Source organism: Macaca thibetana, chromosome 7, assembly GCF_024542745.1.
Source record: "Macaca thibetana thibetana isolate TM-01 chromosome 7, ASM2454274v1, whole genome shotgun sequence".
NCBI classification, from domain to species: domain Eukaryota; kingdom Metazoa; phylum Chordata; class Mammalia; order Primates; family Cercopithecidae; genus Macaca; species Macaca thibetana.
This window is the reverse complement of record NC_065584.1, coordinates 94,375,140-94,396,562: the sequence shown is the minus strand read 5'-3', so window position 1 is coordinate 94,396,562 and position 21,423 is coordinate 94,375,140. Positions and strand designations below refer to the sequence as shown.

General features: G+C 40.9%; 1 protein-coding gene across 10 annotated transcripts in view; it reads right to left on the bottom strand.

The window, feature by feature from the left end:
• The window catches only part of LOC126959365 (uncharacterized), a 138,524-nt gene that overhangs the window by 7,076 nt on the left and 110,025 nt on the right, over positions 1-21,423 (bottom strand). For 8 of the 10 annotated variants that reach the window (XR_007727497.1, XR_007727499.1, XR_007727495.1 and 5 more), the window contains one exon: positions 5,065-6,446. The gene's annotated coding sequence lies outside the window, so the exon portion shown is untranslated. Of the gene's footprint in view, positions 1-2,951; positions 6,447-21,423 lie in introns of those variants that run through there. The other 2 variants (XM_050798295.1, XR_007727496.1) reach the window with 2 other exon arrangements.

Below are 21,423 nucleotides of genomic sequence, written 5' to 3'. Positions count from 1 at the left end.
TTCTTCTGTTGCTTTCAAGATTTTCTCTGTCTTGATAGTTTATAATGTATCCAGGTGTGGATCAATTTGTGTTAATTTTACTTGGAGTTTTTAAAATTTTTAAATGTACAAGTTCACGTTTTTTATCAAGTTTGGGAAGTTTTCAGCCATTATTTTCTCAAATATACTTTCAACCTTTCTTCTCTCCTCTTCTGTGATTATTGCATATATTTTAGTACACTAGATAGTGTCCCATAGATTCATTTTTATTCATTTCTTTTTCCTTTTTCTTCCTGATACTAGATAATCTCAGTTGAACTATCTTTAGGATCACTGATTCTTTCTTCTGTCGGTTAGCATCTGCTGTTGGGCAACTCTAGCAAATTTTTATTTCAATTATTGTATTTTTTGATTTTAGATTTCTATTTTTCTTTTTGATAATTTCTATCTATTCATTGAAATTCTCTATTTGGTGAAGTATTATTTTCATGCTTTCATTTAGTTCTCTAAATATGTTTTTCTTTCCTTTTTTAAAATTATTCATAGTAGCTGACTTAAAGTTTTTGCATAGTAATTCCAACATCTGGACTTCTTCAAGTACTATTTTTATTTACTTTACTTTTTCCTGTTTCCTTGTGTATCTCATACATATTTATTGAAAACTGGACATATATATAATATAAAATATAAATATAAAATAAAATTATAAAAAATATATATAATTATATAATGTGGCTACTCTGGAAAGAAGATTCTTTCAAGGTTTGTTATTGTTGAAGTTTATTGTTGTTGCTGCTGTTTGTTCAGTGACTTTTCCAAACTAATTCTGTAACATTTGTATTCTTTGTCATGTATAGCCACTAAAGTCTCCGTTTAGAAACTCTGTGCTTAGCTAATGCTTAGACAGAGGGGTTTTTTTTCTTTTTCTTTTCTTTTCTTTTTTTTTTGAGACAAGGTACAAATACAGTTCACATCAACCTCAACTTCCTGGGCTCAGGTGATCCTCCTGCCTAGCCTTCCAAGTAGATGGGATCATAGGGGCATACCACCACACCCAGCATTTTTTTTTTTTTTAAAGACACAGGATCTCACCAAGTTGTCCAGGCTCATCTCACAGTCCTAAGCTCAAGTGATCCTCCTGCCTTGGCCTCCCAAAAGGTAGGATTGTAGTCATGAGCCACCATACCCAGCCCAGAGATTTTCTTAAATGACATGAAACAATGAGTCCCCTAGGCTTCGGTAAGAAGTTCTGGAAGAGGAAGGGCATCTACAATGCTTAGTCAGGTCATTGAGAATTCTGCCTCTGCCTTCACTTCCTGCTTACACAGAACCTTTAGGTCAGTCACAGATGAGTGCTCAGAATCTCCTCAGATTTTTCTGGAGCAGGTGCATAGCCCTGAACTTGCATGTGGAATTCCAGATTCCTGGGAATATGTTGGAGCTTTTCAAACCCTTCTATGGTCATACCATTCTTTAGTTTTTCCTTTTTAAATGTTTTGCTCAGCCTCTTGGTAGCCTCGTCTGTTAATATCACCTCAGGTAGCTGCCACATTAAATAATTGCCATTGACTGTTTTCAACAAATAGTTTAGCAAAAGGCTATTTGTACAGAGTTAAGTCTGAGTCATATCAAAGACAAACTGAAACAGGTCAAACAGTGGCAGTTTTCTGGAGATGGAACTTCTCCCCTTCAGTAGTTGCTAGGCTGCTTACTTTCAGGGCTACCATATTTATGAGGCTGTTAGTTTTCAATGTTACTACAGAACTGGAGAGAGGTGGAATGGGACTAGGGCAAGTTAAAACATCACAACACTTATTATTCTTACCAAGATTCAGCTACCTTTCTTGAATCAACACTCTTCAGATTACTGAAAACCTTTGATTAATTTTCAGAGTTCTGAAAAAGTTGCTTTTAGCTATTTTTCCAGTGCTCTTATTGCTTTTATAAGGAAGTGGTGTTTTTTTAAAAATGTCCTCATTCTATCATTCCGAAAGTGCTTTTTCACGTCTTTGTATTTTAAGCTAAATAAGCTTATACCTTCAGAGTTTGTCATCATGGCATGAGTTGGGTCAAAATATAACTATGATACTGGGCACAATGGTTCACATCTGTAATCCAAGTGCTTGAGGCCAGGAGTTTGAGACCAGCCTGGGTAACAAAGTGAGAGCTTCGTCTTTACAAAAAAACTTTTTTTAATTAGCCAGGTATGGTGGTGCACACCTGTAGTCCCAGCTACTTCGGAGGCTAAGCCAGGAGGATCACCTGAACCTAGGAGTTTAAAGTTACAATGAGCACCGTGATCACACCATGGCACTCCAGCCTGGGCAACAGAGTGAGACCTTGCCTTTTAAAGAATAATCAATTTTATATATATATATACACACACACACACACACATATACACACACACATAAATATACACACACACATATATATAACTATATATATAGCTATATATTATATATATAACTATATATATAGCTATATATTATATATATAACTATATATATATGTAACTATGGCAAGGGATTTTTTTTTCAAAGTCCAAAATAGTTGTTAATCAAACCCAGGAGTGAGTCACCTCAGAGATTCTCTTATAAAAATCACTTTAGGCCGGGCGCGGTGGCTCATGCCTGTAATGCCAGCACTTTGGGAGGCCGAGGTGGGCGGATCACAAGGTCAGGAGATCGAGACCACGGTGAAACCCCGTCTCTACTAAAAATACAAAAAATTAGCCGGGCGCGGTGGCGGGCGCCTGTAGTCCCAGCTACTCAGGAGGCTGAGGCAGGAGAATGGCGTGAACCCGGGAGGCGGAGCTTGCAGTGAGCCGAGATCGCGCCACTGCACTCCAGCCTGGGCGACAGAGCGAGACTCCGTCTCAAAAAAAAAAAAAAAAAAAAATCACTTTAAAAGCAAAACCTTAACTTCATCAGTATGCCAATGCTGATCCTCCAAATATTTGAATTTCAACAAATATTTATGAATTTCATTCTACATGCAAGCATCTGTGTTAGCTGAAATGGAAAATCCAAAGACATGATACATGAGGTCTTCTCTAAGAAGATTTAAAGAACACACACATCCCAAAAGCTAAATTATAAGACAAAGATACATGCCTCTCATTCATCCATATGCAGCACTAACCCAGAGATAAAGTAGGACCATAGTAATGATAAAAATTTATATTCCTTCCCTCTTACCTGTGATTTGCAGAAACTCCAGTTCCCATCATCATAGTCTTTTCTATTTCCACAAGCAGTCCTGAGTTCAAGAGGTATCTTAGAGTGGCTGCTTAGCCCCGTGGCTGTCAGATCTAGAGTAGTTAAAGGATAATGTCCAAGCCAGTCCTGTTTAGAGGAGGTTTCATGGGCTGTATAGCAAGAGCCTGAGCTCCATAAATGAAAAATCCATTTTCATCTCTTCTCCAAGCAGAAAGTGGTTTTTCTTCCCAAAAACTCACTTTTCACACTACCTCCTGTGGGCTTTGAATTCAAGCAGAGAAAGATCTTATTGCCATTTTCTATTAGCCTCAAGACTTCAGACATTGTTTATGACTTAATGTCTAACATGTAAAATGGAAATAATAAAGCCTACCTACCACTTGGGGCTATAGGAATTAAATGAGATAACATATTTGCACTGTTTGGCTCACAGATAACTTTCCATAAATGTTTATTCTTCTTCTCAAAGCATGAATCCCTTCTTTTGAAAGACCACCAGGAGATGTACCTCATCCTGAGGGATCTGCAGGTATATGAAGGGAGCTCCTTTGTATTGCTCCATTTATTTATTTGAGACAGGGTTTTACGCTGTCACCCAGGCTGGAGCACTTTGGTGCTATCACATCTCACTGCAGCCTTGACCTCTCCAGGCTCAGGGGATCTACCAACCTTAGCCTCCCCAGTAACAACCATGCCTGATTATTATTATTTTTTTTTTTTGGTAGAGACAAGGTTTCTCCAAGTTGCCCAGGCTGATCTCAAACTCGTGAGCTCAAGTGATCTTCCCACTACAGCCTCCCAAAGTGCTGAAATTACTGGTGTGAGTCACTGCTCTGGATCCTGCATTGCTATTATCCCAACTCAAGTATCACCTCCCCAGAGAAGCCTTCCCTGACCACTCATCCAAAATAAATTCTCATTTAGTTGCTCTCTTTCCCATTACTAAGATGGCCAATCATCCCAGTTTGCCTGGGACTGAGGGCTTACCTGAGACACAAGATTTTCTGTGCTAACACCAGGGCAGCCCTGGGCAAACTAGGAAAAGCTGGTCAACCTACCATCATCCTGCTTTGGTGTTCGTTTGGGGGGTTTTTGGTATAGTTTTTGCCTTATCTGATATAACTCGGTTTACTTTTTTTGTTGTTTCCTCATTTCCTTCAAGCAAAAATGTGAATCCCTTAAGGTTCAGACTGGATTTTGTCTGTGTGGTTTACAGCTGTGTTCAGATGCCCATAACATTACATGACACACAATAGTCACTACATGCTATTAATATTCATGGAAAAACTGAATGAATTGCTCATTCATTAATTGATTCATTTTCTAAAATACTCACCTTTCTATTCTCCCAGTTTAATAACCTAAACACATAGGTGATGCCAACTTTTGTATGACACCACAATTAATAAAAAGGCATTTTGCATGGCTGTGATGACTGGGTTATAAGCACTTGAACCTCTGTGGTAGGGAGAACTTCAGACAGCTGTGTTCTTTTTCTTCTGATCCCAAACAATATAATTAAAAAGGATTCACTGAAATGTAGACGTTTCTACCATTTACCCTGGAATGTTGGCTCTACCAAATATAACCCAGTCTGTAAATACAAGATTAGTGTCTGTGAAGAGAAAGCTCTGCTTCTACAAAACGGCATTCAAAGGGAAATCTCCACCTTTTCTTCTTCTTATAGAAGCAGGAGCATTACTCATAAGACCCATAATTACTTTAAATATTCCACAAGGATATCAGAGCTACAAATGTTAAAACACAATCTGAGACCGCATCTTTGGACTCTACAATGAGCCAGATAAAGATGGTGCCCTTTTCTCCACTATCAGTTTACTCCATAAATGAGAAGACATAAAGTAGTTTTAGATTTAATTAAAGTAATTGACTGGATTGCATTTTGTAGTCCTGATCGTCATTAACATTCTTGACCTCTCTGTCACATAGATGTGCCGGAGAATTTTTCCGATGGATATTTATTATGAATATTATCATCAATAAGCACCATCAACATATTAAAATTAATTTTAACTTCTTTATGGGAGACTGAAAGCGCAACCAGCTTTTGAAAACCATCCACTCTAAATCATTTTTTATCGATTCAACATGACTAAACCTCAAGTACAACTAATAGGGAATTTTATGTGTGTGTAGGCAAGTTTCTATATATATAAAATATTTAATGTTATTTCATCTCTAACTCTGGTTACATTAATCATGTAACCATATTTTCCAGAGCCTAAGGATTCACTTGCTATTTTAAGCACTTACTGTGCAGTCCTCACGCTGGCTGGCTTGTTTCATGTCCACATGGTTATGCAGCGACACATGGACATTTGGTCTTATTTTGACTGCGCGCAAAGGGCTTAATAAAAGACAGGCTTTGGTGCATCAAAAGAACTTAGTCCACAGGTGTTCTGAGCATGGCTAACTTGTATGTAGAACAAACAATTAAGCTCTGGAATTTGAGACTCTAAATTGTATCAGTTGAGCACCTGTTCTGAAGAGAGGAAAACACCTTTCATTACATTACCCAAGGGCATGACAGGCTCTGGGCTGTGTAGAGTTACAGCAGATCCTAGTCTGGCATGCTAGCTGAGATGCTGCCACTCCTTCTGTTAATGCTGCCAAGGACTTCGAGTTGAACATTTTTAGAGAATACCTCCGTCTCTGTCTCCATCTCCATTTCCATCCATGTGCCTCTCCATATCCCTTTCCACACGTACCACTTTACTGAGCACCTACTACAAGCCAGACAAAGTGCTAAAGATTTTAAACATGGTACATGTAATCCCTCCCAATCACCCTGCAAGACTTAGTACCGAAAGTCATGTCAGTTTTAGTGGGGAAATCAGGATTCAAAGCCAGGTGGGTTGGACACCAGAACCTGTAGTCTTGATCATCATGCTATCCGGTGGGCAGCCTCCAGGTTTTCACAGGCTCCAGGGTGTCTTCTGGCCTCCTTTCTGGCTCTTCCTTCAGGTCTTAGATCTTCAGCCTTCCTACGTCTCTATTTTCGGTCATCTTCTTTTTCACTCTAAGGTGCTCCCTGATAATGCCATGCCCTCCCATTATGGCCCCAGTCACCATCCAGAAGCCACCAGCTTTAAAACCTCTCCAGGGGCCCGGGCGTGGTGGCCCACACCTGTAATCCCAGCTACTCGGGAGGCGAAGGCAGGAGAATCACTTGAACCCCGGAAGTGAAGGTTGCAGTAAGCTGAGATCGTGCCATTGCATGCCAGCCTGGGTAACAAGAAAGAAACTCTGTCAAAACAAACAAACAAACAAACAAAAACCTCTCCAGGGAGGTTCTACTTCAACTGACTGCTCCCATCTGCACTGGAGAGACTCTCTCTCGGACTGCCCCAATGTTGTCCTTCCAGAACTGACCTAAGTGATCGTCTTTCTCAGCAAGCCTACTCCTCTTCCAGCGTGGCCAGCCTGGAAATGACAGTACCCATCAGTCACCTGAGCTCCTCCCTCTTCCTCTTCCTCTGGATCTACTTCACTCTCCTCAACCCATTCTCCACCTGGAACTGCCAGAGTAATCTTCCAAAAACACAAATGTAGTGCCTCTCCTTCAAGCCCACCAATGGCTTTTGAATTCCTTTGCAAAAAGACTTGTTGACTTGGCCAGAAAATCTGGCATGTTTTTTAGCTAGCTTCAAACCACTCTTTTTCTTTATCTCAGCTTCCTTCTCTTGCCTCTCAGGTGACATGATCCTTTACCTTTTGAGAATTTCCTTAGCCCACGTACTTCCCAGATTCTCCTTCACGCCTGTGCTCATATGTCATTGTAACAGAAAGGATTTCCCTGACCTTCCCAACTCTCTGTCTTCCATGTCCTGCTTTAATTTTTTCATAGCACTTACCACCTTTTGGTATGTAATATATTAGTTCATTCCCTTGTTTGATTTCTTTCTTCTCCCATCAGAATTCGGCTCCATTACAACAGGGATGTCTGTGTTTTGTACACTGTTGTATAACAACGGCCATATAACTGTGCCCAGTAAATAGTAGTCACTCAATAAACATTTAGTGAATAAACAGAAGTTCTTTTTCCTTGATTTGTATATATTTATCATGCAAAATATAAAAGGACTCTTGACATTTTATTTTGCTGAACTATTTTATTGTAAACAATCACGTGGATTCAAGCGAAATTTAACCTAAATCAACTAAAGGGCTGAATCTGCCCAGTCACTGACTTACACCTACAAGTACCCTGATGTCCAGGTCAGGTATACCAGGTGGACAAGCCAGCCACAGGGAGGGACCAAGTACGTCTTAATGCAAGACACAGCACTTGGCCAGGTGTGGTGACTCATGCCTGTAATTCCAGCACTTTGGGAGGCTAAGGCAGGCAGATCACTTAAGGCCAGGAGTTCAAGACCAGCCTGGACAACATGGTAAAACCCTGTCTCTACTAAAAAAATTAAAACGATTTTTAAAAATTAGCTGGCCATGGTGGTGCATGCCTGTAATTCCAGAAACTCGGGAGGCTAAGGCAGGAGAATCGCTTGAACCCAGGAGGTGGAGGTTGCAGTGAGCCAGGATCACACCACTGCACTCCAGAGCGAGACTCTGTCGCCAGAAAAAGAAAAAAAAAAAAAAGACACAGCACTTATATTGAACCAGAAGTCAGAATGCTCTGGACTATGTGTTTGCACGTGAAATTCACTATTACAGTCTGGATGGACCAGAATATCCAGTGAATGTGGCAGTCACAGCAACAGGCTCTCTGTCTCTGGGATGAAGACCATTCTTTGCTAGACAATGAATATATCTAACATACCTCTCTCTGCCTTTGCAAAGAGTGAGGGAGCCTCTTTGGATGCCAAAATATTCAGAATATTGAGGAATTTTGATTGCCCAGAATATTGGGCATGTACAGTCACTATAACAAAAAAAGGGACCTTTTTCGTAACAGTCTTAGTCACTGATGTGATAATAACAATAATGACAGCATCTGACATGTATGGATTGCTTACAATGTGTCAGACACTGTACATAGTCTCATTTACTCTTCACAACACCTCTAAGAGGTGGAGAGTTCATTGTCCCCATTTTACAGATAAAAGAAAGCTAAAGCTTAGTGAAGTTGGGTAATTTGCCCAAAGTCATGCAGCTGGTTAACCAAAATGTGACTGAAATAACCGTCTTGATCCAAAGCTCATATTTCTTCATGATTTTGCCTTCCAACCTGAAAATTAGAACCATCAATCCCTTCAAGAAACTTTAAAGCTGGTTTTCGCATAGTAAAGATGAAAAGAATGCCATTATAAACATAAATGGTAAAAGGAACAATATAAAGTAGTAGTAAACGAACACCAAATAGCCCAGCTAAAAAAGTGCCTCAAGAGTTAGAGGAAAAACTATGTCAATCTGAGTTAGAATCATCAGAGTGGGCTTCATAAAGGAGGTGACATCTCAGTTGGATGAGCTTGGAAAGATAGCAGGGATAATGATGATTTTTCCCAAAGGGAGAATCCAAAAGGCCATCCAAACTGGGCATTCAAAAGGGAGAAACAGCATAAACAGAGCCATAGCAAGAGAAGTTCAAAGAGGATAAACTGGGAACTGGGGCAGTGTTTTCTAAACTGTTCAACCAAGTAACCATGATTAGGTGCAGAAAAGGGTTTAACACTGATCATGCTTGGGAAGTGTTGAGTTCATCACATTTTTGCAGGACTTCTTGGAGCCTTTAGTGAGGCTAAGTACATTAAGTGCCTCATGAAGAGTGAGGATATTATACTTCGGGTTTGTTTTCCTGATGTATTTGACTAATAGACTCCCCTGCCTTTTTTTTTTTTTTTTTTTTTTTTTTTTGAGATGAAGTCTCGTTCTGTCGTCCAGGCTGGAGTGCAGTGGCATGATCTTGGCTCACTGTAACCTCCGCCTCCCAGGTTCGAGTGATTCTTGTGCTTCAGTCTCCTGAGTAGTTGGGACTACAGGCACGCACCACCATGTCCACCTAATTTTTTATATATTTTTTAGTAAAGACAAGGTTTCACCATGTTGGCCAAGCTGGTCTCAAACCCCTGACCTTATGTGATCCACCTGCCTTGGCCTCCCAAAGTGCTGGGATTACAGGTGTAAGCTATCAAACTCAGCCAATTTTTTTTTTAATGGGGAAACTGTAAACATCTCATTAAACTGACAATCCATTGAATGAGTTTAAGAAGTGATGTTTTGCAAACTTTATGGCCAATAACATATAGAAGACCAACAGGAACCATTCCATGGATGACCTGAGTTGCTCCGGTAAGGTGGTCTGGCACTGTGGCCCTAGGGCCCTGGTGGAAGTTCTGGATAGGACCATGCCATGAGCAATTGTTTGAGAAAATTTGTCTGGCAGGAAAGACAAGCATCAGACCCCGGCCAACTAATGAAACTACGGTGCGATACAGTGGAAGGTGGTGAGGGTCCGAACTAAACTGAAAAATGTGGTCTCTTCATCCTTTTCCATTTCTGCAGTTCATCAACACAACAGCTTTCATACCCTAGTCAATTTTCTGAGGTCATTAGAAAACTGCATCTACGTGGTCAGCAGGGAGAAACTGGGCATCCAAAAAAATCCCATGAAGATGCAGGAGGAAAACAAACGAACAAACAAACAAACAAAAAACCTAGAAACTAGTCTGCCTGATCATATGATTTCCCTACTTAAAAGTTTTCAATGTGGGAGGCCAAGGGAGGCAGATCACTTGAGGTCAGGAGTTCGAAACCAGCCTGGCCAACGTAGTAAACTCTCCCTTTACTAAAAAAAAATACAATTAGCAGGGCATGCTAGCATAAGCCTATAGTCCCAGCTACTTGGGAGACTGTGGCAGGAGAATCACTTGAACCCAGGAGGTGGAGGTTGCAGTGAGCTGAGATCGCACCACTGCAGTCCAGCCTGAGCAGCAGAGCGAGACTCCATTTCAGAATACAACGAAAAGAAAAAAAATTTTAAGTAGTCAATGGGTCCTCCTTTCCTCTAATATTAAAAATAAAATATTTTCCCCGGCCTCCAAGGGCCTGTATGGTCTGGCCATTGACCACCTCTTCTCTGCACCTCACATTCTGCTCACATTCCCACTGTATAGCAAGTCCTTGGGCACTTCATTTGACTGTAAGCTCCATGAGGTCAGGGGCTGTCTGCTTTTGTTTATCTCATAACTAGCACATAGTAGGAGCTCAATAACTATTTTAAGTGAATGGGTGGATGGACAGCTTATTCACAGGAACAGATGTGATTTGTTTTAGAATGCTTTCTAGCAGATTCCACCGAAGTCCAGTTCTATCCCCCAATATCAAGATTAACAAGTTTTAAAATAAAACTTAGCAACTATACATGTAGCCCTTTCTGTTTGACTTTATATCTCACATGACCTCTCCTGTGTCTGTGAATCAGAGCTTCCAGCTGGCGGGGATTCTATTTGTCATTTCTCAGCAGGCAGAAACCCAAAGGCCACAATCTCTGGTTGCTTTATTCTTTTTCCTCTTCACAGATCACCCCAAGGGAGACACCATCTACTATCTTCCTCACGTAAACCTACAGCATCTTGATTTACCTTTCTGACTGCAAACACCTGTTGAATTATGAAACATAATTAGTCCATTTCTACCTGGAATTCTTAGCCAAAATTTTAGGTTCAATTCAATTAGGAAAAATAATACAAAATACCTATTCCCACTCAATTCTAGATTAATTGAAATCTTTCTGTTGAGTTGCTTATGCAGGTAAAACGACACCACTGGCTTTGGATATTTAAAAAAACAAAAAACAAAAAAACACTCGAGATATTCAAAGCCTTCCATATGTTGCCTAAACTACCATTTTCTTCTCATTTCCCACAATATCCACCAAGAAATTTACAGTTCAGCCACTGTAATTTCTTTTTGTTTTTGTTAAAACAGAGTCTTGCTCTGTCGCCCAGGCTTGAGTATAGTGGCATCATCTCTGCTCACTGCAACCTCTGCCTCCCAGGTTCAATTCTTGTGCCTCAGCCTCCCAAGTAGCTGGGATTACAGGCGTGCATCACCATGCCCAGCTAATTTTTGTATTTTTAGTAGAGACAGGGTTCTGCCATGTTGGCCAGGCTGGTCTCGAATTCCTGGCCTCAAGTGATCTGCCCACCTCAGCCTCCCAAAGTGCTGAGATTACAGGCATAAGACACCATGCCTGGCCCGAGCCACTATAATTTCTAATCAATTTCAATATTCAGAAGTATTTTTACCACTGATTTCCATTTTCCAAGCTCTTACGACCTTATGGGGCTGCTTATGAATTTCTCTTCTTCCTTAGGCCAGGCAATTCAATGTTTCAAACTGAGTGGTTTCAGACACTGATTTTTGTCTTAAAATGGGAGTCAAGAACATTTTATTCCTTTATTTATTTATTTATTTTTTGTTTGAGACAGGGTCTTGCTCAGTTGCCCAGGCTAGAGTGCAGTGGCTTGATCTCGGCTCACTGCAACCTCCACCTTCCAGGTTCAAGTGATCCTCCCACCTCAGGTTCTTGAGTAGCTAGGACTACAGGCACATGCTGCCATTATATTTATTATATATATTAAATATATAATATATTATAATTATATATACAAATTACATTTTTTTTTTGTGTGTGTGTGTGTGTGTGTGTATATTAGAGATGGGGTTCCACTCTGTTGTCTAGGCTGGTCTCAAACTGTGGGGCTCAAGCAATCCACCCACCTCAGCCTTACAAAGTTCTGGAATTACAGGCCTGAGCCACTGCACCCGGCCTTACTGTCACTCTTTCTTAAACACATCTGTGAGAAAGACAAATGGACCCTTTGAGTCTCCTTGAGAAATCAATTGAACTCTTGTTATGCCAGATGAGCCCAAGGACATAGTTTTGAAGCCTGGATCTGAGCACTGTGCTGGGCCTGGAAACACTTCACTGCTTTACTTGAGAAGGCAATCTCTCCGATGACTGAGCCCCAGGCACATCCAGGAGGCTTCGTAGCAAAACACCAACAGCTAGAAAAGGTTGTCCTGCAACTTTAGATTAGCACCAAGGCCAGAAGTGGGAAGAGGTTGTCGCCAAACACCTTCAGCCATCTGAGCAGCTCTTTCAGCTTGGTTTGTGCTGCTTTGTCCTGGGGACTGTCTAAAATGAAGGACCTATTTGGCTGCCCTCTGCTTTCCCTCTGACTCCGTGAAACACCCGGAATGTTCTCCGAGATGCCTGGAGGTAAATTAAAAGTTCCATTCATTTATGTATGCCGCCTGTCAGCACTCAGTCAACATCAGCACATACCTTTGGACATTGCCCAGATAAGTTGTATTTGATCTAGTGACCTAAAGGTGAATTGTAGGTTAGACTTAATTACACTCATGAGCCAAGTGCAAGTCAGTAACAAACCTTTCTATTTCACTCCGAAATACCGTGAAACCCCTTAAGGGAGTCCACTGATTATACCAAAGAGGTTTGTATGAACCAACTAGGGTAAATAATTAGACTGTATTTTTAATTAATATTGCAATGCCTTCCAGCACAATGATATTTAAGATGATGACGGTATTGGAGATAAGTAGAGAAACAGTCTTGCAGTTGAAATCGGGAAGAATGAAGGAAGTTTTGTTAATTCACAAAAATACACTATAATTCTAGCAATCTTGTGTCAAAAGTTTCTAGTGTGTTTAAAGGAAGTTTTCAGTTTAGTAAATGCTCTGTTTGCCACGGTGAATATATGCAGAAAAATAAATACAGAGAAAATGAAAGGCAGGTAGTATGCATTTTTTTAGTCATCTGAACTTTATGGGAATAATAACAATTAACACAGATTTCATAATGGGCACCATTTCAACTTTTGTTTTATTAAGCTTCGTAAAAATATAGGCTTTTGAAAAAAGCCAGTTCAATTAAAGCATGAACTTTTCATTATTTTTTAACACATTTTAGCTATTTTTAATTGATAGAAGTGTTACATATTTTGCCAACCTAGGAGTTTTTCACACTTCTTTAATTCAAGCCAGCTTGATTTTTGCAATTCAAATAGACACATTATTATTTGGTATTACCTGGAAACCAAATAAAGTAACAGTGAAACTTATTAAATAGATCACAATGCATACATTATTTCCTAAAGAAATTTATTTTATACTTTCAGAACGAAGTAAATAGTTTTATCTTGTTTAACCCTAGCTAAGCCTCATAACTCCTTAATGAGAAAGACACTAATAGTCTACAAATAATATTTTACAAATGAAAAAACCCAAGCATTAAAAAGTTATATATCTTGCCCTAGGTCACATAGTAAGTGAAAGGTCAGAATCCTAACATTAGTATTCTGACCACTTATAATATCTTCTCTAGGCTTAAGATAATAACAAAATTAAACAAGGGATACATCTTTTTATTTTTCCCTTGTTTATTTGTTTGCTTGCTTTTTCTTTACCCAGTATTGTTGTGCTAGGCACATGTTAGTAACTCAATGAATAATTTGTGTTCAGCTTTCCATTAAGCACAGCTCTCTATAACCTGTATTGTTAAACATTTACAGTCAAACAACATGATGTTAATTATGATGACCCTAAGACATTGCGAGATAATAGAGTCACTTGAAGCATCACAGAAAGATAAGGATAAGTTCATTTGTTCCCTGAACTGCAGATTATTGATAGGGACCAGAGGCAGGGAAACTCTGGGGAGAAGAGGGCAGGTCCCAAGCAAGGATCCCACCTTCAAGCTGCAAAGCCTAATACCGCAGCAGAAAGTGGGAGTAAAAATCCATGTTGTCCCATGTGAATGTTGCCTTTTCCAAAACCACCCATGGTCCACCCCATCCCCCATCCTATGCCCTTAAAAACCCCAGGCTCAGCCAGCAGAGAGAGGAAAAGCAGCTGGATGTCAGAGACTATGGTTGGACACTGGAGAGAAGCAGCTTGACTTCAGAGGGACAGCTTGACAGCATAGCCTTGGAGCGAGTCCAGCTGGGGATGACCAGACTCCAGGGGAAGTTCACCTTCCTGCTCTTTCCCCTTTTCAGCTCCCCTTCCAGCTAAGAGCCACTCTCATCATCAACAAAATCCCCCACATTTACCATTTCCAATTCGTTCATGCGACCTCATTACTCCAGGATGCCAGACAAGAATTCAGATGCCACGAGTGCAGGTACGAAAGGCTGTCACACTGACCTTCCACTGGGCTGTTAACACTTAAGCGATCCACAGATGGGAAAGCTAAAAGAGCATGGTAGCACTTCTTCTGAAGCTACAGAGGTAGTGGGCACTCCCCTAGATGCTGCTGCAGGGCCCGCACAAAGTTTAGCTCTTGCCAGTGCCCAAAAGCACTCACCCTGGCTCCTGCACCCACTCACCCATTCACCTTTTCTCCCACTCCAACAAGGGGTGAAATGCAGCAGGACCGAGAGAGTGGAGTCCACCCCTGCCAGTGCCAAAGTGGCCGGCTAGTTCTAGCACCCATGAACTCCAGTTCCCGCCCATGAAGGGGTCAAGGAAATACTTTGCTTCATTAGTATCACCAGTTGCTGCTGGCTATGAGTTGGCCATCTTTATCTGTATGTCCCAAATTAAATTGTTTTTCATCTTCTACCCAACACTTCTCTGTCCAAGCTTCCCAACTAGAAACTTGGGATTCACCTTCAAGTATTTTTATTCTCTCATTCACCATCCGTGTTGTTACAGAGTATCCATTCTACCTCCTAAGTATCTCTCAATTCTATCTCTTCCCTTCCATTTTCACTGCCTTAATTTTGACCGTCATTTTCCTTTGCCTAGAAAATTTTAACAGCTTCATTATAGGTTGCCTTGAGTCTAGTTTCTCACCGTTGGAGTTTTTCTTCCCAGGTGCCCAGTGTTACCTTTCTGAAATAGAAAACACTCACTTTCTAAAGACTGCTGGCAGCTGCCTCTACCCTAAGGCAGCATTTTCTATGTTGAGATCCATGAAACCCTGTGTGCACTATGAAAAGAGAAAGACAAATAGGTACAGGGTAAGCTCTTGAAAATATGTGATGCAGAGTAGCATATTAAAGACTCTGAGAAGTTCTACCAGAAAGCTAACCCCAGGTAACTGGCTTACCCCAATGTTTGCCACATTACTTGGCCTCAGAAGCTCCCTGTATTTCCAGTCAACACCAATCAGCACCTCAAGGAACCAGTATTCTTCTAAGCATAGTTTGAGAAAACACCATGCTACAAGATAAATTAAATGTAGTACCAGCTCTTCTCCATGGAGCACAGCCTTCCTAAACCAATTACACCATGTTTATTGCTATTTTCAAGGCAAAAACATACTCTTGTTTTGCCAAGTTAAGTAGGAAGTTCCTCAAAATAGGATATATTTCCCCCAACTTTTTCATCCAAGAAACTCTTACTAATAACTTCAAGACCAAGCCCCAGTGTCATTACCTATCCAACACCTTCCTCAAGTCATTCTTTGTGCTTGTTGCCGGTCATTTCTTAAATTTTGCAGGTGTTTGTTCATAAGTCCACCTTCCCTACAAGATTATTAGGCCCTTTTGTCTTTGGAACTGTAACACCTAGCACAATTCCCAGCATTTAGTAGACACTCAACAAAACTGATAAAAGGTATACTTTATTGTACTCTAACGTAATAGCTTACAAGTAGTTGGTGTTGATGCATATTCATATAAAATTTCTCCAGAGAGGTAGAAGTGACTTAAAAGAACATATAACCCATTTTCTCACTGCAGTTGGGATAAATGGGGTTTTCCAGAAGGAGATGTGCATGTGGCCCTGCTCTGTCTCAGGAGGCAGATTTCTTTGGCTAACCCATCTTGTTGTTAGGTTATTGCTTTCCAACACCAGCTTTGTGCATATCTTCCTGCATCTGTACTTCCCTAGAAGACAATTGTCTCCAAAAGAGGAAGAGATAATTTTCGGCCACAGATATGACTAGCCAGTGAAAGGCACTGGTGTGCTCAAACTATGGTCCTGGACACCCACTGAGTGACAATCCACGCCCAGAGGTTTATGGTGCCCCGTGCCCCAAGGCTTATAGGCACTTCCTTTCTACTCACTGATAGGACAAGGTCTACTGAGAAACAGTTATTAGCTGTACATAGCACTGAAGAAATTAATTTTCAAAGGGTTGCATCCAAAATGTGTCAATGATGAGGTAGATCTGTAAATGACTTTGCGCCCTCTCCAGCTAGCAGGCTATTTCACCTCTTTACACCACATTTTCCTCATCTGTAAGATGAAGATAAATGAGACAGCATTCGAAAACATTCAACACCTTTCTTGACACATAGCAGGCAATCAATAAAAGTGTATCACATTTGATTGTGATTTCTGCTGAATCTGATAGTGTATAAAAATAAAAAGAGAAACCACTCATATAAAATTAATAACCAACTCAAAAATCTGTTACTAAGTATATTTTGGACAGATCTATTTGTCTTTGCCATTGTCATTGTGAAATTAAAATTAAAGCACACTTTAAAAAGTCCTCCTAATTCAGCAGAAGAGCATTCAGAATTATGCATCTGAGCCATACATTTTAATGCTGACTGACTCAATTTATCACCCAAGGTCTAGCAATTTGAGACCTCGATGTCATTAAGGTAAACTCTGGAAAAGACATGTGCATCAATAGTATGGTTCTGTTACAGGAGAGTCGGAGGTCCTGCTTAGAACTGAGTAGAATGCCAACATTTCTTTTGTAAGGTTGGAACCTTTCCCCTATTATTTTGTAAGGGAGTAAAATGCATGAGGCAATTTAAACAGGCCAGGCAGGGAATGATCCACAGCTCCCACTGGGTATGGGCCAAGTCATACACAATGAAGTCCTGGGCCACCATGGGGTAAAGGCACTAGCTCTCAGGAATGTGGGTCCCCCTAGCACTGAAGTTAATGAGGCCATTGGTTCACTTATTTTCCTTTCCAGAGATTATCATGATCAATTTGCATGATGATTATGGAAAAATTAAAACACTATTCCCAAAGATCAAGTTAATAAAGGCCTTCGAGACGTTAAGCTTCCTGGAGGAGAAAAGTATATTGTTCTCCAAAAAGGGGGAAGTAATTTGAGATAAACTATAGTTTAGTTCAATGCACCAAGAGTGACTTCTTCCCCCAGCCAACTTTTTTATTGGTAGCGTCTTCCCCGCTCTTGAGAACCTCTCTCCCTTAAGAGCAGGTAACGAATTTAATACAAATTCAAGGGGAAATAAAATGAGCAGGGGGGACAAAAAAAGAGTCAAAATGAAGAGAAAAGAATATGAATTTGTGAAATAGTCCTGTGGTTGAAAAGCCATGTGCCCCTTGTTCTGCCCAGTGACAGATTCTACACTTTCTAGATTCAAATTGAAAATCATTTCAAGCCAGGCTAAGAGATGAAGGACTTCAGCAACCCTCCTAGGAGGGACAAATCTAATCCCTAGCATCTGACTCAAGGCAGTCACTTCATTTCCAGGGAAATTCCTGTTTTCAGTTTGCACTTTACCCACTTCACCCTCCTTTTTTGAGATGAGGTCTCACTCTGTTGCCCAGGCTGGAGTGCAGTGGTGTGATCTCAGCTCACTGCAACCTCTCTGCCTCCTGAGCTCAAGATATCCTCCCATCTCAGCCTCCCGGGTAGCTGGGACCACAGGTGCATGTCACCATGCCCCATAATTGTTTTGTATTTTTGGTAGAGACAAGGTTTTGCCGTGTTGCCCAGGTTGGTCTTGAACTCCTGAGCTCAAGAGATCTGCCCTCCTCGGCCTCTCAAAGTGCTGGGATTACAGGCATGAGCCACCATGTCCAGCCCCACTTTTTAAACATAAAAGCAGATCCTGCTATTTTTTTCTTTATGGACATTTCTACTCTCTGCTTCTTAGAAAAAGCACTTAACCACTTTGGAAGTGGTTTGGAGGATAAAATCTATGAAAATAGCTTGCATCCCACCTCCTTCTGAGAGTTTCCTCTTTGTAGGTGAAGTGGTCAAAAGTCCAGTAGATCAAGGGGGAGAAGTGGCAAGTAAACAAGATCTGCATTCTAAAGATTTCCCTATGATACTACCACAAAATGGGACAAACCAAAAATCCAAAACAGAAGACTATACAGCTCTTCCATTTATTAAGGATTTTACTCTTACCATCGAGACCACCTTTGAAGAATAAGTAGAAGACAAAATAGTTCAAACCAATATTCTATATCACAACTAACATTTTCTGTGAGCTTTTCTTGGTTTCTGTATTTCAGCTACCTTACCTAATCCTGGGGAATCCCATACATGTAAATTTTTTAAATTTTTTTTTTTTATTTTTTGTAGAGATGGGGTCTCACTATGTTGCTCAAGCTAGTCTTGAACTCCTGGCCTCAAGTGATCTTCCCACCTCAGGCTCCCAGAGTGCTGGGATTACAGGTGTGAACCACTGAATCCAGTCTAAATATTCTTCTTTAATGATTTGTCCTGCCTCAGTTTCTCCAAGCTTTTCTCATAACTGTAGTTCATGGATCCTCCAATCAAATACAAAACACACAAAACCCTTAATGGTTTATAGCCAGCAAAGCCAGAAGGAATGAAATACTGTATTCTTTCTCATGATGGACTCAAAGAAGAAACATTTTAAGAGCACAAAAGAATACTGTTGCAGTGACTTTTTACATTTTATCCATAATTTCTCTATTCTGTTTTTCCAATGACTAAAGTAATCTCTTTGAAAACATGATGCCATCATTTTATGCACAACAGTGACTGTAATAAATTCAGTTGGAAAACATGTGCTGACTATGCACTTTGGGCTTAGCTGTGCTAAGGGCTCACAGAGCCACCACAAACAGTGGTGTAGATTGTGCCTAGACATGGGAGGCCGGTTGAAGGGGCAACTGAAAACCACCACACTGTCCTCCCACTGAGGCCAGCACTCCAGTGCTCACTACACCAGCCTAGAGAAAGGGTGGCTTTTATGTAATCCATCTGTCCCAAGGGGCACAGTTTCCTGCTAACCCTATGTGACAAGGAAGCTCAGGGAATAAGAATATAGGGAGCTTATAATCTAATGGAAGATAATTTCAGTGACGGGCCACATAAATTGCCTGAAATTCTGTCTTTTTGAGATGAAAGGCAAACAGTTGAGTGGTCCTCAGAGTCAGGCTCAGAGTCATGAATACACTTGCCTCAGGCTACCCAGCAGCTAATAAGTGACCCAAGACACCAGTTTCTTTCCAGAAGAAGGAAACTGGCGACTGCAGTAGGGAGTCTGTGTATTGAGCATTCTTCTCTAATGCCCAGCTCAGTTCTTGGCATATGGCACTGATACTTGTTGAGCTGAACTCAAGAAGGAAGGCTGGAGAACAACCTGTTCTTGATCAGGCACCTCAGATGAGACAAGTGGGGGGGTGATCTGTCTCGGGTGGCCTCACTCACTTTACCCTTGTCCCCTAACTGCTGTTGTGTGAGCTGCCCTGCTCTCCCCTTCTTCCACCCCACTTTCCATCAACCCTCTGGGGCTTGGGGTATTTTGTTTTCAAGTCTCATGGATAGGCAGAAGTTCAAACTGCTCCCTACGGTATCCACTCTCACCTGCCCACTGACCTTTCTCCAGATTCACTGCCGCACCTGCACCAAGAGACACGAAACCCCTCAAGGAAAGTTTCCCATCCATCTTCCTGGTGGTCTTTCATTTCTTTGCCAATAAGGCGATCTGCTTCACAACACACTTCGATATATTTGACATCTGTCATAAAACCCAGGTCAGGCAGATCTGTCTTCTGTTAAAATAAGCCATTCTACAAAGACACTTCCTCTGCTGTTAGAGCCTCACCAGAAATAATTATTGACATATTGTCCACACATCCAGCCAACCCTCTTAATAGAAGCCATAAATTTCTGGTGCTGGTTTTCCCCACTCCTATCAGAGAAGCAAGGTAACACTTAGAGAACCAGAAGGAAACCTGAAGGGGAAGCTCTGGCTGAAGTGACTGGCTTCAAACAAATACCTTCCTTTAACATCTTTCAAAAGTTAATGACTGTGGCAAGACACAGCTGTTTCTTAGTGATGGAGCATGAATTTTCTCACAACATTACGCTGAGATGAGTCTTATGTTCACACAGCACAGAAAGGAGTTGATAGAAGTTTTCTGTGCAGTGGTGAATCCTCTAGATTTAGGGGGGGGCTCAACCTTCTAGCAAGGTTCTATTCTATATGGGGCAGAATTCCGGGCACTCAGAGTCCCAGACATGCTATGAGTATGAGAGAGCATTGATCACTTCCAGTTCTCATTGATCCCTTGAGAGGCACCCATACAAGGGGCTGGTCTCAGTTTTCCAAAAACCTGTCATTTGGAAACCCTGTGAGATGGTTTGTCTGTGTCCTCACCCAAATCTAGTCTTGAATTGTAGCTCCCATAATTTCCACATGTTGTGGGAGGGAGCCAGTGGGAGATAATTGATCACTGGGGCAGTTTCCCCCATATTGTTCTTGTGGTAGTGAATAAGTCTCAAGAAATCTGATGGTTTTATAATGGGAAATCCCTTTCACTTGGTTCTCATTCTCTCTCTTGCCTGCCGCCTTGTAAGACGTGCCTTTCACCTTCCACTGTGACTGTGAGGCCTCTCCCGCCACGTAGAACTGTGAGTCCATTAAACCCCTTTTTCTTTATAAATTAGCCAGTCTCAGGTATATCTTTATCAGCAGTGTGAAAACAGACTAATACACCCGGTTACAAGATTACTAAGATCAATACTATGCTCAAAGGTGTTTTAGCTTTAGTACATGGAGGACATGGACATATATATATATATATATATATATACACACTTCTTCCCACTGATGAGTTACAGGGAAAAAGCCTGACTTTTATAAAGGAAGGGAGATTTTAGAAACACATGTGCTGATTTGGCTATATTTTTGTTGGAGTCAGGGCTAAGGACTTCTTTTTGAAGATATTTACAAATGTTTCCTTGAGGAAATATTTGCCACAGAAGTGACATTTTAGCAACTAAGATGTACCACACTGAAGAAAACATGTTAGCTGAAACAAATGTCTTACTTAGGCGAAAGGAAAACTTGCCAGCATAGATGAAGGTGCAAATACTTTCTAGATTCAAGGCCAGCTTGACCATGTTAGCAGCCCAGCAGCTATTTGGTGGAGGAAGGGATGGTGAAGGGTGCCCAGGGCTTCCCCAAAAGGACTTTTAAGAACAGAGATTTGTGCAGAGAAGAGAGAAGCCCCCAAATATCAAATGGCAGTTACAATAAAGTAATAATTTCTAGCTGTAACTTGTTTCCACATCCTT